Source organism: Gymnodraco acuticeps, unplaced genomic scaffold (genome assembly GCF_902827175.1).
Source record: "Gymnodraco acuticeps unplaced genomic scaffold, fGymAcu1.1, whole genome shotgun sequence".
NCBI classification, from domain to species: domain Eukaryota; kingdom Metazoa; phylum Chordata; class Actinopteri; order Perciformes; family Bathydraconidae; genus Gymnodraco; species Gymnodraco acuticeps.
Window position 1 is genome coordinate 642,924 of NW_022989755.1, and position 12,763 is coordinate 655,686.

Genomic DNA, 12,763 nt, shown 5'->3' on the forward strand with positions numbered 1-12,763 from the left:
ATAATTAGCCGCCCAGTGGCAGAAACAAACAACCCAACCGTCCCCCCCTTCCTCAGAAAAAAAAAAAAAATCTGTCGGTGCTTGTGCCAAAAAGCAGATCAGTCGGTCCATCCTCCAGAGTTTGTGTGGTCTCATTTTTAGCCTCTGCTTCGCATTAGCAAACAAGGCACATCCTCTGCAAATTGGCAGTTGGGTTTTGCCCACATCCGACAGTGTTGCGGGGACAAGCTTCCGTGGGATTTGAGGGGGATAGAAGGGCCACAAATGGGTGTTTGTCAGTGCTCGGAATCTCAAACGTCGTTTTTCGGCGTTCCTCCCGGGCCTCTTTGTCAAAACAGGGGGATCATTCGCTTTATTAGGGTCCCATTGGCACTTCTGAAGTACTTAGCCAGATACACAGCCACAGCTATTCCCAATTAATACTGTGTGGCGCGTCTAGACCGGTGTTCACTAAGGCCTCCTCTCTCCATTAACCTTGTCGAGAGCACTCAGATGTATTTACCCAATTTACAGCCAGATTGTACATTTCTCCCTCTCTCTCTCTGACTCTCACTCTACCAACCTCTGCTGTGTATTAATGCGCTTTGTTGATTTTTATTAAACGACTGCTGGGCGGTGTTCGCATGCTTGTACCATCTAATCTGTAAATGTAATCACAGAAAAGGCGTGCATGTGTGTATGTTTGCATGTTATTTAGCTCGCACGTGCGTCCGTGTTTGTTAGAGCATGTGTGTTAAAGAGGTGATTGATGATTCCTGGCAGAGGCTCTCAAGGTGCCTGCTACTATGTGGTGTGATTGGATGAAAACAGAATTATTAGAGGGCTCTTGCAGCCAGTCTGGCTCATCCAGCAGCAGCGGCGGGGCTGGTGGCAGACGCAGAGCAGGGAGGCAGCACTGCCATTTCTCACAAAGAGAGAGAATGTTGAACTCCTGCCAAATGTTTGGTGGCAGGCTGTTGCTAGGAAATCTGGGTCCTTAGGCAAATCATTGCACAAAGACCAATAACAAAGGCGTGAGGGGGAAGAAGGAATGGCTAAACGCATTTCAGGCAGAGGATATCTCTCTTTTTGTGGAATGCCATTGCTGCTGCAGTGATGTTTACAGTTATTTCTTTCCCCGACGATTGTAAACATCAGAAATAGAGGGTGATGTGTTGTGTAAAGGGGAGATGAGTGACTCTAATTGGTGGGGTTGATGTATGCGTGCTGGCCCAGTTAGCCTCTTCTCCCCCCCTCCTTCCCTTCACTCTCTTTCCTTCCATTCCCATCCCCCTTGGCCCTCTATGGACACCCTCCTCCTCCTCTCCTTTTGCTGTCTCCTCTGCCCCCCCCCCCTCTCTTTCTCCAGTCTCCCAGACACACATACACTTGCTGCTAAACACACACAGCATGCACGTACACATTCTGCAGCATACCACTGGCTTGTTTTTCTTACCACTGAGCGCTTTGCCCTGTAATTTGATCTCCACTGCTTGATGCATCCTCCTCTATGCCACTTTGAATTAACCTATGACTCCACAGCTCTCCTTAGCCCCGGCTAGTAAAATGGCCTTTCCTAACTTAAGCCATTTACATTCAGGGAAGAATAGCAAGCACTTGGTCCATCCGTTGGTCATGCACCAGGCAAGAAGCAGAAATGAAGGAGAGGGGAGATGAACAAGACAATTGACTGTGAAAAGGCCTGTTAATGACTGGGCACAGATGGTCCGAAATAACCCAAGGATAGACGGAGGAGACACTCGCCTCTGCCAACTGGCCTCATACACAAAACTCACCCAATGAGACACAAGCTGCAGAGCTGTTAGGTCACAAACCTGATCACAGCTGTGGACGCTGTTCGTTTACGCCCCTCAGCTAATGGCGCTATCGCTGTTAGCCTGAGAGGTTAGCCACGCCCGAGGAAAACAGCTAGCCCACCTTCTTTTCAAGCAGCGCAGCAACTTGAAGTAGAATGCCTCACACTGTTAACACTGGCACACTGAATATAGCATTAATTGGCAGTTTTATTCTTGCCCTCACTGCAGGGGAAAGCTGAGTTCAGCTTCAGTCACCGTAGCATAATATGCAAGAAAAGGAGGCGAAGGGGAGGGCAAAAGCAGGGGGGGGGAGCGCAATACTGGCACCACAAGCAGCAAGTCAGCCTGCTTAAACTCCAGAGTGGCACACGCATACATATATATATATATATATACACACAGACACACACACACACACACACACACACACACACACACACACACACACACACACACACACACACACACACACACACACACACACACACACACACACACACACACACATATATATTTATATATACACAAACACACATTCACATTGTTACTCCGCCCAAACAGCCCCTGCAATTTGCAGCCAAAAAAGTAAAGGGAGAGGTTTTCCCACACACAACTAACTGACATCTCCTCGGCCAGCCGAAGGGCTGATTAGCACGGAGGTGACTGCGGCTGTGTGTCTGTCCAACTCAGAGGACCACTCTGTCCTCACACTGACCTTGAGCTTCCTCTCCCTTTCTTCTTCTGTCCTTTCCTACCCTTCGCTTTCCTTCCACTCTCCCTCTCACCACTGCTCTTTATCTCCAACATTTCTCCCTTCCTCTGCCTCCAACTATTCCCTCCCTTCACCCTCTCCTTTTCTGTCTTTTTCTCTCTTTCCTCTGTACTGCACCACTCTGCACTGCCCCTGTCCTTCCACATAGCCAGGGAGGGATCACGAGGCAAAATGCAGGCTGTAGAGAGAAAGAGGGAGGGAAGAGAAGTGGAGGGGGGAGAAAAAAACTGGCAGGCTCCCCCTTTGTCTGCAGGCGATCAGTTACAGTCTTGGTTGCCGATGAAATTTAATCCCCACCGCATTTACATGCCAAGTTTGACTTCTGGCAAGCCTTATTAAATAGATTTGTAAATCATTTCATCTTGATTAAAATCTGTTCTCAAGGGATCAACATTTTTTTCGCTTTGCTTGTGTTTTGTTATGTGCACAATCTGTGCCCACTGGTGTTAAAATTTGAAAGTCAACCCTTGTTGGTGTTATTCTTTCTGTGCGAGTGAGTGTGAGCAGTAGGTTCAGGGGACAAAGAGCGATGGGTGCCAAGCCCCGTCCGTCACCGGCCAAGCCACTGTGTCAGCATGTCTCCCATCTCTGGAGGTCATGTTGGTGGGCAGGCAACGGCTATGATGTGTATTCCCTTTATTAGGCTGACACCACAGCGTCTTTAGCATGGAACAATGTCATTTCAAATTGTGTCTAATCAGATGGCATTTTGTAATTGCCAGCAAGCATCTTATGAATATGAATTCATAATTGTTCAATTACAAGCCGACTGCATCATATTTATTGGCTTTTTTATTTATTTATTTTTTCTCCCGCTGGTCTGGGCCAATTATAGGATTTAAATCTTGAGGCAATCAAGTGATAAGGGTGAGGCGTTTAGTGTTTGCTGTCACTATATAATTCTCTCGAATGTTAAACATGCATCTGGGAGGGCTGTATTTGTCAGAAGGCTGTGCGTGGAGGTGCACCTGCTTAATTGAGTGGTAATGAGCTGTCAGGAGTGTGGGCTTGGTGATTGGCTCTTGGCGGGGCGTCCCGTGCCAGTGGGATGTATGGGCTGGCCCGGCCCTGCAGGAGGAGCAGCCAGCCCCACAACGCTGCAGGCCTGAGTGGGCGGAGCGAGGTAAATTAGGGTGGAGAGGCCAAACGGTGCTGACTGCCGAGACATCCTGTGGCTTTCGTCTGTGAGATTTATTTAGGTTGCTTACAATTATCCCTACTCCTGATCTGGTTTTACTACTGCATGTCTGAGGGGGAAGAGGATTTCAGATGTTTTGCTTCTGTAAAAATAGCAATACTGCAATCTAAACAAACTCAATAAGAAGTAAAAGTCTTGCATTTCATATTTGCTTAATTTAATGTGATTATTTTTTCTTTGTGATTTTTTGTTTTTTCAATTTTAATTCAGTCCTGGCTTATTCTGAAATCACTTTGTATTTACTTTATCGGGCACTGTATATTCTCATCAGATGTAAAGGTACTTTTTATGCAGATTGTTATATCATTATAAATGCATTGATTAGATTATTATTACTGATTATTTTAGTTGGTAGCGGGATAGGCTGAAGCTATCGTAGACTACATTAAAAACTAATTTGGGTCTGTTCCCATACATCTCATTTGATAAGACTATCATTATGCTTTATCTGAAATCTTAAGCCACATAATAACTAGTAATAGAGTTGGAGGAAGTTGAGGGAAACATACCATCTTTCACTTTGAAATACAGTGGAGTTGTATGAAGTATTAAGCAGCAATAACATTCAAATACTTCCGAAAAGTACAGGCACTTTGTACTTGGTTAGTTCACCCAACTGTTGATTGTTCCCCTTTTTAAACGACAGTGCTTTGGCGAAAGCAAATATGTTAGAGATTGTTGTGCACAAAGTTTACAGGATGTCAAGGTTCATCTCATGTTATTATTAAGTTCTCATCATACCGAAAGGCATCTATTCTAGTTTAGGTTTGTGATTTGTTCTTTATTTATTTATTTATTGTAAGAAGTGTGTGTGGAAATACTTAAAAGTTGGCATGGCTGTGCTGGTTTTATTTTTGGGAGGCTTTATTTCTAGCATCCTAATTTGAACAACAATGGGAAAACATCTTTTAATCCACTGCATCTTGAGTAATTGCCTCTTGGGGGGGGGGGGGCACATTTTTTGGACTTTGGCTGTCTTCCAGGCTGCGGTCTATATTACTCTACCAGCATGCAGTGACTCTCTCCTTGTACACCCACGTTACCTTGTAAAAACCGTTTCTCTTCCTCAGCAGGGAAAATACCATGTCCTTTCACCCTGGATTACTTTGTGCATCTGCTCCACCGGCAACACGTCTGTTTTCCTCTGCCTTGCCTTAAAAAGGATGAAATAGTTCAGACTTAATGATATTTCTACTTTTTCATCACCTTGTCCCTTTGCTCCCTCTGCATCAAAGCCCTTGCCGTGAGCTTTTTTTTATTCATGAGATCAAGTTGTGAAACGCAGAATAATGTTTCACTCCTATACTGGGATGTTGGGGCCATTTGTGTGAGTTCCATGGCTTAATTGAATAGACTGAGTAATTATTTGTCAAGTAATGCTGAGCAGAAAATAAATAGCCACTTTGCGGCTGTGAATTGTGCCTGATGGCCATGTGTTGATACTCTCACCAGGGACAGTAAAAACCTGCTCTACTGGCTAAGTATCTGATTAAGATTCACATGATGAAGAAACCACAGACGCTTTAGGATAGTGTATCTCCTGGGCAAAGATAGTGAGTAGAGTTAAGTGTCGGACGCTGTTATATTATCACGCAGGAACATAAAGCCTCGACTGAATAAATATCGCCAAAATATTCTCCTCGCCACAAACCATTTGCAACACGCGGGTCAGCTTAACAGTTTCGGAAAGTGGTCTACAAAGGCTCACCACAGATATGCATCTCTGTGCAGCAGATGCTGGACACTGTTCTCTGAGAATCGTTTCCTTCTGCAAGGTTTCATTTTTCCCTTTTATGTTGCTGTAGCTTGTTTATAGTCCATAATAAGCCTGTGCATATCTTCCTTCTGCCAGTTTGGCCTTGATCCATTGTAAACTGCCAGTCATTTTTCTCTATCATCCTTTTCAAAAGAGACTAATGACTTCTAAGGATAATATAACATTTTATAATGATTTGATCGTTCATTCATTTTAGTTATAAGTCTCAAGATATTCACTACAGTATATCACACCTCAATTGTATTACTATTAATGGCCAGCCAACACAAGTTTCTACTCTCTGATGAGAAAAAAACAAAAAGTTGTTGTTTCATGGGGTGTTATATGCGGGACTATTTTTTGGCCAGGAGCAGTGAGTGGAGTCAAGGCAAGTCTAACAACAAGTCCTTACGCCCCGCAAGAAATTTCCCTCCACCTCACTGCGACTTGTTTTACAAATGTTGTTTTCACACCGATTAAACAAACAACATTTGTAAAACAGGCAGCTGTGGCCGTGCTTTGTTTTCCTCCTCCTCCTGGACTTTATGCTAAGCTAACCATCTGTAGCTTGCCGTTCAATGACCATATCAAACTTCTGATCCAGCTCTTTGCAATAGAGCAAAAAAGTATTTTTCCAAAACATTTAAGGAGAATTAGTGAAGCATTTTGAATAATTTGTATCTGAAAATGCTACGATTCATTGTTAGGTCCATAATAGAAAAAATCATCACTAGTTCCCAGAGCTCATGCAAGGACACCAACAATATTAAAGGATTCAACTAACAAAGAATATTAAAAAAAATAAAAAAGCAGCGAAACATCAAGTTTGAAAGGCTGTAACCAGAGGATGTGTAGAACGCGTACTAGTAAAATCAATCATTATTGATTATGCCACACATAGTTTCACTACAGCATCACCGTGCTTCTTGTCTGTGTCGGATGTCTTGGGTTAGCACATGCAGTGGGAAAGTGTTTATTTTTCATACATGGTCCCACTCAGACATCGGCTAGTACTCTGACCTTATCTATTGTTTCTCAAGTGTATATTGTAAGCAGCTTTGGAGGCTTTATAGAGACTTAGCCTGCAGGGATGCCGTTGCTCTGGTGGAACATTTGGACCTCTGGCAAGTGTCAGATTTTCAGCAGCACATTAAATCTCTTAACCCAGTTCTTTTTTCCCCCTTCCCTTCCTCTCTCTGTCTCACTCTTCCTCTTTCCATCTCTCATTGCCATGCTAACAAGCTGGCTGTGATTTCTTTTTCATGTGTGGCGTCGTTAGCCATTTTTTTCATTTTATTTTCCCCGGCATCTAAACTGTTGTGCCAGCGGTGAGCCTGGTGCCTGTGCCCTGAGGGGGCAGGGAGTGGAAATGCCGCCAGAGCAGCTGCACATCCACCCTGAGCGGGCAAAGTCCTCCAGCCTCACTGTGATGGGGAGGCCAGAGCCACTTTGATTAGCATGTCCATCCTTATTGGCCAGCTTGAATGTCATGCACCGGGAGCCCAGTTGTCTAATGCTTTGGCTGGCCAACGGTGCCGCTCGCTGCTATTACTGATAGGGCAGCTTGTTCCAGTGTGGGGGAGAGGCCAGGGATAGTGCTAGAGTGCCAAATGATTGTCCTTTTTGATGTTCTTTATGTGCGTGCCTTATTTTCCGATGCTGTGGTGCAATCATATTTGAAAGCATTTTGGGCTGCCTAAATAACAAGGGGGAACCAATCAAAACAATAACTGTGGTTCCTTTTTGACAAAGCCCTTGGCTCACAATTGTCAGAAGATGTAAGCTGACTCATCCACACAAGAAGGGCATGTATCCCTGGGAGCGAGGGGCGAAAAGCTATGATGAATCTTCCCCTCTGTGCTCTCCTCTCTCCACTGAGCCTGCATGGATTAATTACATGACTAGTAGCTAGTTTGGTCCCATTATTTATTTTTTCTAATGAATAATTGTATTCTCCCTCGCTGCCTAGATTTTATTCTGCTCAGGACTTTTCGTCTTCACCCCGTGGAAATAAGAATGCATTGATTATTTTCCATCTAGCAAATATCCCACCAACTGAGGAATAACATGCCTTTCCCCTAATTGGTTTGTTTATCTTGAGCAACAGACTCTGGGTTTGTTTGGACTCTGGCTGGCATCCACACACTGCACCGCTCCTCAGCATGATTACTCACCTTGGGAAGAGGCTGCTGGAGCAAGGTTGATGTTCCCCGCATAGACATCAGGCTGTCATTCTCCCCGCTTATGTGACATCATTTGCCAAGACAGATTTGTTACAGCAAAAATAAATTCAGGCCTAAAAAGGGATTGATTTAAGGACAGGCTGCAAGTGGAAAAAGGCGACAGGAGGGATGGGGGCTCCCAGACACATTTCACCACTCAGAGGGCTCGGGCCAGATCCAAACAAGCTGCCAACAGAAGATGGATTCTGGCTTCATGTATAATTGATAAACTGTATGTTCTAGGTGTCAGCTTTAAAGAGGGAGCTAGGACTATATCAGGAAGCTATTTTTCCTCTCTGAGGCGAGCATCATTTTTATTTTGTCCTCCCCCGTTCTCTGGCTTATCTTCTCAGTTCAGAAAGCCCCGTTGAAAATTATCGTTTTCTTTGAAGGCGACGTTCGGGAAGTGCAGCTTTAAAAGCACATCCTGTTCCTGCGCCTATTAAGAGTGCTAGTCCAGGGCAGATAGCCATCTGCAAAGTTGACTGTACATCCAGAGTTATCAGGATTAGCCATCTCACTCTTGACACCTACTGTAGCACATTAATATTAGCTATGGGGGACTCTATCCTGCTGAAAGCAGCGTAAAAGGATTAATGCAGCGCTTATCCTTTTGGAAATAACGCCCTTTATTGAGCGGATTTGACACTGTAAAGGCTAATGATGACATTGAATGGAGCAAGAATAAGTAATGGCGCATCATCCCGTGTCATGCAGCCAGAATGTCGCTATTTGCATTCTGAAGGCTCAAACTGTATTGATTTTGCTGAAGGCGTTCGGTTGTTTTTCTTCTGCAGCTGTAAGAAAGTGTTTCTCAATCATCAACGTCCTGTAGCTAATGACAGTCCTCTCCCTGCAGGCCCAATGACACGCTTCCTTCATTGTCATATTGTATGCTCAGATCTCACCTCTGAGCTCTTTGAGCTGCAGCAATTACTGTACATGAAACACAATATGCCAGCATTCCCCCCCCCCCCCTCCTGTCTGTCATGCACATACTGTGGGGTTAATGTGCCTTTGCCCACTCACTTCAATAGGAGCTCATTTGAATCCTGCCGGTCACATCTTTGAGTGGTAGCACAGTTTGTGCCATAAAGGCTTGACTATTTCAGTATATATCATTTTCTTTTCACATAATATAATAGCAGGGAGAAGCAGTTTTCTTTTGTCTTTTTTTTATACTGGATTATACAAAAAGTGTCCTTATTCTGAATTAATGTATTTGTTTTAATATCCCCCTATTTACTTCTTTGAATGTTACTGGATGTAAACAGAAAATGTGCTGGATCCCGCCACACAATACATGTAAATAAACGTGTTTAGGATATGGTGGCATGTAGAGTTGTGAGTGCTAAATCCATGGTAACGCTAAAGCATATTTCAGGACCCTAACCTTGCTCCGAGGCCATACTCACCATGACATTATTTTAGGAGGCGCAAAACAAATAACACCATTTTTCAATCATGTCAGAAAACTAAGGTGGCCTAAAAGCCAAATACACTATCTATAGCAGAGTAAAAAAAAGAAGACCTGTTCGCTATGTAGACATGAAAGGCTCATTCTGAGTTAACAAAAACACAACGGCCGTGATTAAACACTAATGAAAACATAATATATTCCATCCCTGCTAATAGATCCCCCTAGATGCAACACACTGTCCCTTTAAATCAAGCTAACATGATTGTAATTCAGTGGGAGAGAGTCTCCTTGACCCCCTAACATGATTTGATTATAAAGAGGTTAAACAACTGTTATAATAAATCTGTCAAATCTTTAATAAGATGTGCCATTTTGTATCGGGCATTATAACACTGAGGTGGCGGACAAGTGGCCATCAGGGCCACCTGAGAACATTCACTCTGTTCTTTCTGCTAAATTGCCGCTTCCCCTAGGTGTTTTATTTTAGCAGGAAAGATAGTAACCTTATCAATCATGGCTGCTTCCCTCTCTCCCAAGGACTTGTGGTGATGTGTTCTAAGTACTCTCTCCTTTAGCGCTTTTAATGGGAATATTGCATGCTCATTTCAGCAATGCCTCCCTGTTTCTTAATGAGCTGATAAAGCCCCAATTATGGAAGCAAATCCTGATTTCTGATTTGCATTACCGACTCTTGTATAACCACACACGGCGGAAACGTACATGATTGCGGTGCTGAGATGTTAGCCTGGCTTTCCTGATACTTGTGTGTGTGTGTGTGTGTGTGGTGTGTGTGTGTGTGTGTGTGTGTGGGTGTGTGTGTGTGTGTGTGTGTGTGTGTGTGTGTGTGTGTGTGTGTGTGTGTGTGTGTGTGTGTGTGTGTGTGTGTGTGTGTGTGTGTGTGTGTGGTGTGTGTGTGTGTGTGTGTGTGTGTGTGTGTGTGTGTGTGTGTGTGTGTGTGTGTGTGTGTGCTGTGTGTGTGTGTGTGGTGTGTGTGTGTGTGTGTGTGTGTGTGTGTGTGTGTGTGTGTGTGTGTGGTGTGTGTGTGTGTGTGTGTACACACAGGAGATGGACAGATTAGATTAGATACAGTAGATGCTGCACGACTCCGGCCGTTTGTGCGTAGAATGTGATTTAGTTGTGAGGTTTGAGGCGGGCTGTGAAGCAGCTCTGGGTCCTGTGATGGGTGAGAGGACAGACTGACAGTGACAGTGGGGTGGTAATGGCTCTGAATGAGGAGGAATGGCCCCTGTAAGGCCCCTCACCCAGTGGCACAGCAGCTCTGTCCAAATACACTGCAAAATGAATTCTTCTCTACACCTGTGTGAAGTTGTATCTCCTCCACAGAACTTGAAATCGAGGCTATTTATAGCTTCAGCAATCTGAGGAGGAATGGTGAAAGGAATGGAAAAACGCTACCCTTAAAGAAACCCAGCCTTCACTTTTATTAAGTATCAGCAGCTGCAGCAATGCCACAGCCCATCAGATGTTAAGACATCAGTGGAAGTACAACAAAAAATGAGAGGATGTTCACATTTGCAGTTCTTTTTTTTTTAACAGGACCCCAAACAGATAGCCAAGAGGGAGTCGCTTGGCTGATCAAAGGCGACCTTTGGACGTGTGATCAGAGTTGTGGAAATATCAGTATGAGTGCTCTTGCATGTGATTTCCCGGGTTTGTTTTCATACATTTGCCTCTCTTGCCCTCGGTGCCCGTTTTCGTCTCTGAAACTGAAATATCATGTTTAGAATTTTGACTGGGGAGCTCTGCAGTTCATGAAAAATGCATTCACTCGCTCTTCTTCTAACTCCTCGCCTCTGATACTCTTGTCATATCATATCCATGTCATGTCAGTGTGTGTATTAATTATGTAGCAGGCGCAGTTGAGGAGACAATATTGATGCATCTCTATATATATATAACTCACCCGTTGTTGGGAAATATGAACAAGACTTAATTAAGGATGAGAAGACGCTTTAATGTTTAGCCCTGTGAGTAAATACTTCTTAACTAGTGTTTACATTAAGCTTTTTTTTTTTTTTTTCTTCCTGCCTCTCTCTGGCTTCATTTTATTCTCAGTCAAACTCTACTCAACCGTTGTGGTCACTTTTTTTCCGGTTCAACTGAGGTGTTTGACCCCAGTCATCCTGTCTGGGTTCAGCCCATTTCTTTGTCTGCAGAGCTCGCACCCAGTAGCACACTTTTGGTGGTGTACCAAATTGCAAATGTAATTTATTTATTTGCAAGCAGAATTATGTATGAGTAAGAGGTCATGTTGTAATATAAAATTGCTCGGCACACCTGCCAGATCCTGTTTTGGATTTGTGAGTCCTCTCTGTGCTTTATTCTTATGAAACACTTGAATATATTCTCCCCACCAAATGAATATCAGGAGGCATCAGATGGATGGTTCCTCTTGAAATGCAGCCGTTTCCCTCCGGTCCTCTTCCTCCGTCTGTAACAAATGATCGCTCAGGATTAAAACCACTACAAACACTTGAGAAATATTAATCTTCTTTCAGGACGTCATTCAAAAGGAACAAAAACCCATTTGATGTTTTAAATGCCAAGTCTGATATCTGTTTGAAGAAAGATGAAATGCATCATGTTATAAAAGCATACTTTAAGTTATTAACCTTGTCCTTGCCAACAACTGAGTCAACATTGATTGTGTGTGTTTTGTAATGCTAGAATGATTGTTTTACAGCGCTGTGATTGCAGCGGTTTGGCAGGAATAATTGGAACTTCAAAGCGTCGATTCGTGAGCGTAGCCTGGGGATAGGTTTTCTGGAGAAGCTGACACTTCAGACGTATTATGAAGCCATCACGTCTAATTTGCACAGGGCTCTTTTGTAATTTAGCCCCAGTTCAGAGGAGGAGTCTCCTGCTCTGCAGCACAATGCACACTCTTGCTTGCATTGTTCACGCTCATTGGAAGAGACACTGAGTGAATGAGTCTTGGAGCTCAAATAATGTGCAGCACTGTTCCTGTCATATTTGTTGCTGTGTAATGGCTCCTGATTTGTAGTTTCCTGCAGAGCCTTTTGGATATGGTGCAGAGCAGACATCACTGCACACTATACAGCAACTGTTTCGCTGTGCACCCAGTCCAAGCAGCTTGTTTACAACTCGCTGTTGAAACAACTGCATGACAGATAAAGGACCTCCAAAACGTGCTATTTGAGAGGGGGGAGGAAACCTCTTCAGAGGAAGGACTGGGGTTTTCCACATGCCGCCCAGACATTCTCACACATATTGAGTTTGTCTGTGTGCATCTTTGAAGATGCAAATGTGTCAACCACATGTATCCAACCACCCAGCGAGAAGCTGAGATGCTCAACTGCCTTTCTCACGGCTCTTAAATGGCTGCCAGTGATCTTCAGCGGCTCTGCGTGTCTGTGCAGCCGGCAGTTCTTTTTCAACGGACAGATTAGTTGTTGTGGTCTATTGAATAATTTGTGCACATTTATCACAGAGCAAAAAACGTCAGTTCAACCACATTATGAGACGGAAGAGAATTTGGCTGTAAAATGTTACGACTTCTCGTGTAGCAGCCTGTTACAGTAGATAGTAAGTGTAAGCTTTCCTAATGATACAGAAGC

General features: G+C 43.9%; 1 protein-coding gene across 2 annotated transcripts in view; it reads left to right on the forward strand.

Moving 5' to 3' along the window:
- The window catches only part of adkb (adenosine kinase b), a 100,209-nt gene that overhangs the window by 47,119 nt on the left and 40,327 nt on the right, over window positions 1–12,763 (forward strand). The gene's annotated exons all lie outside the window — the stretch shown is intronic.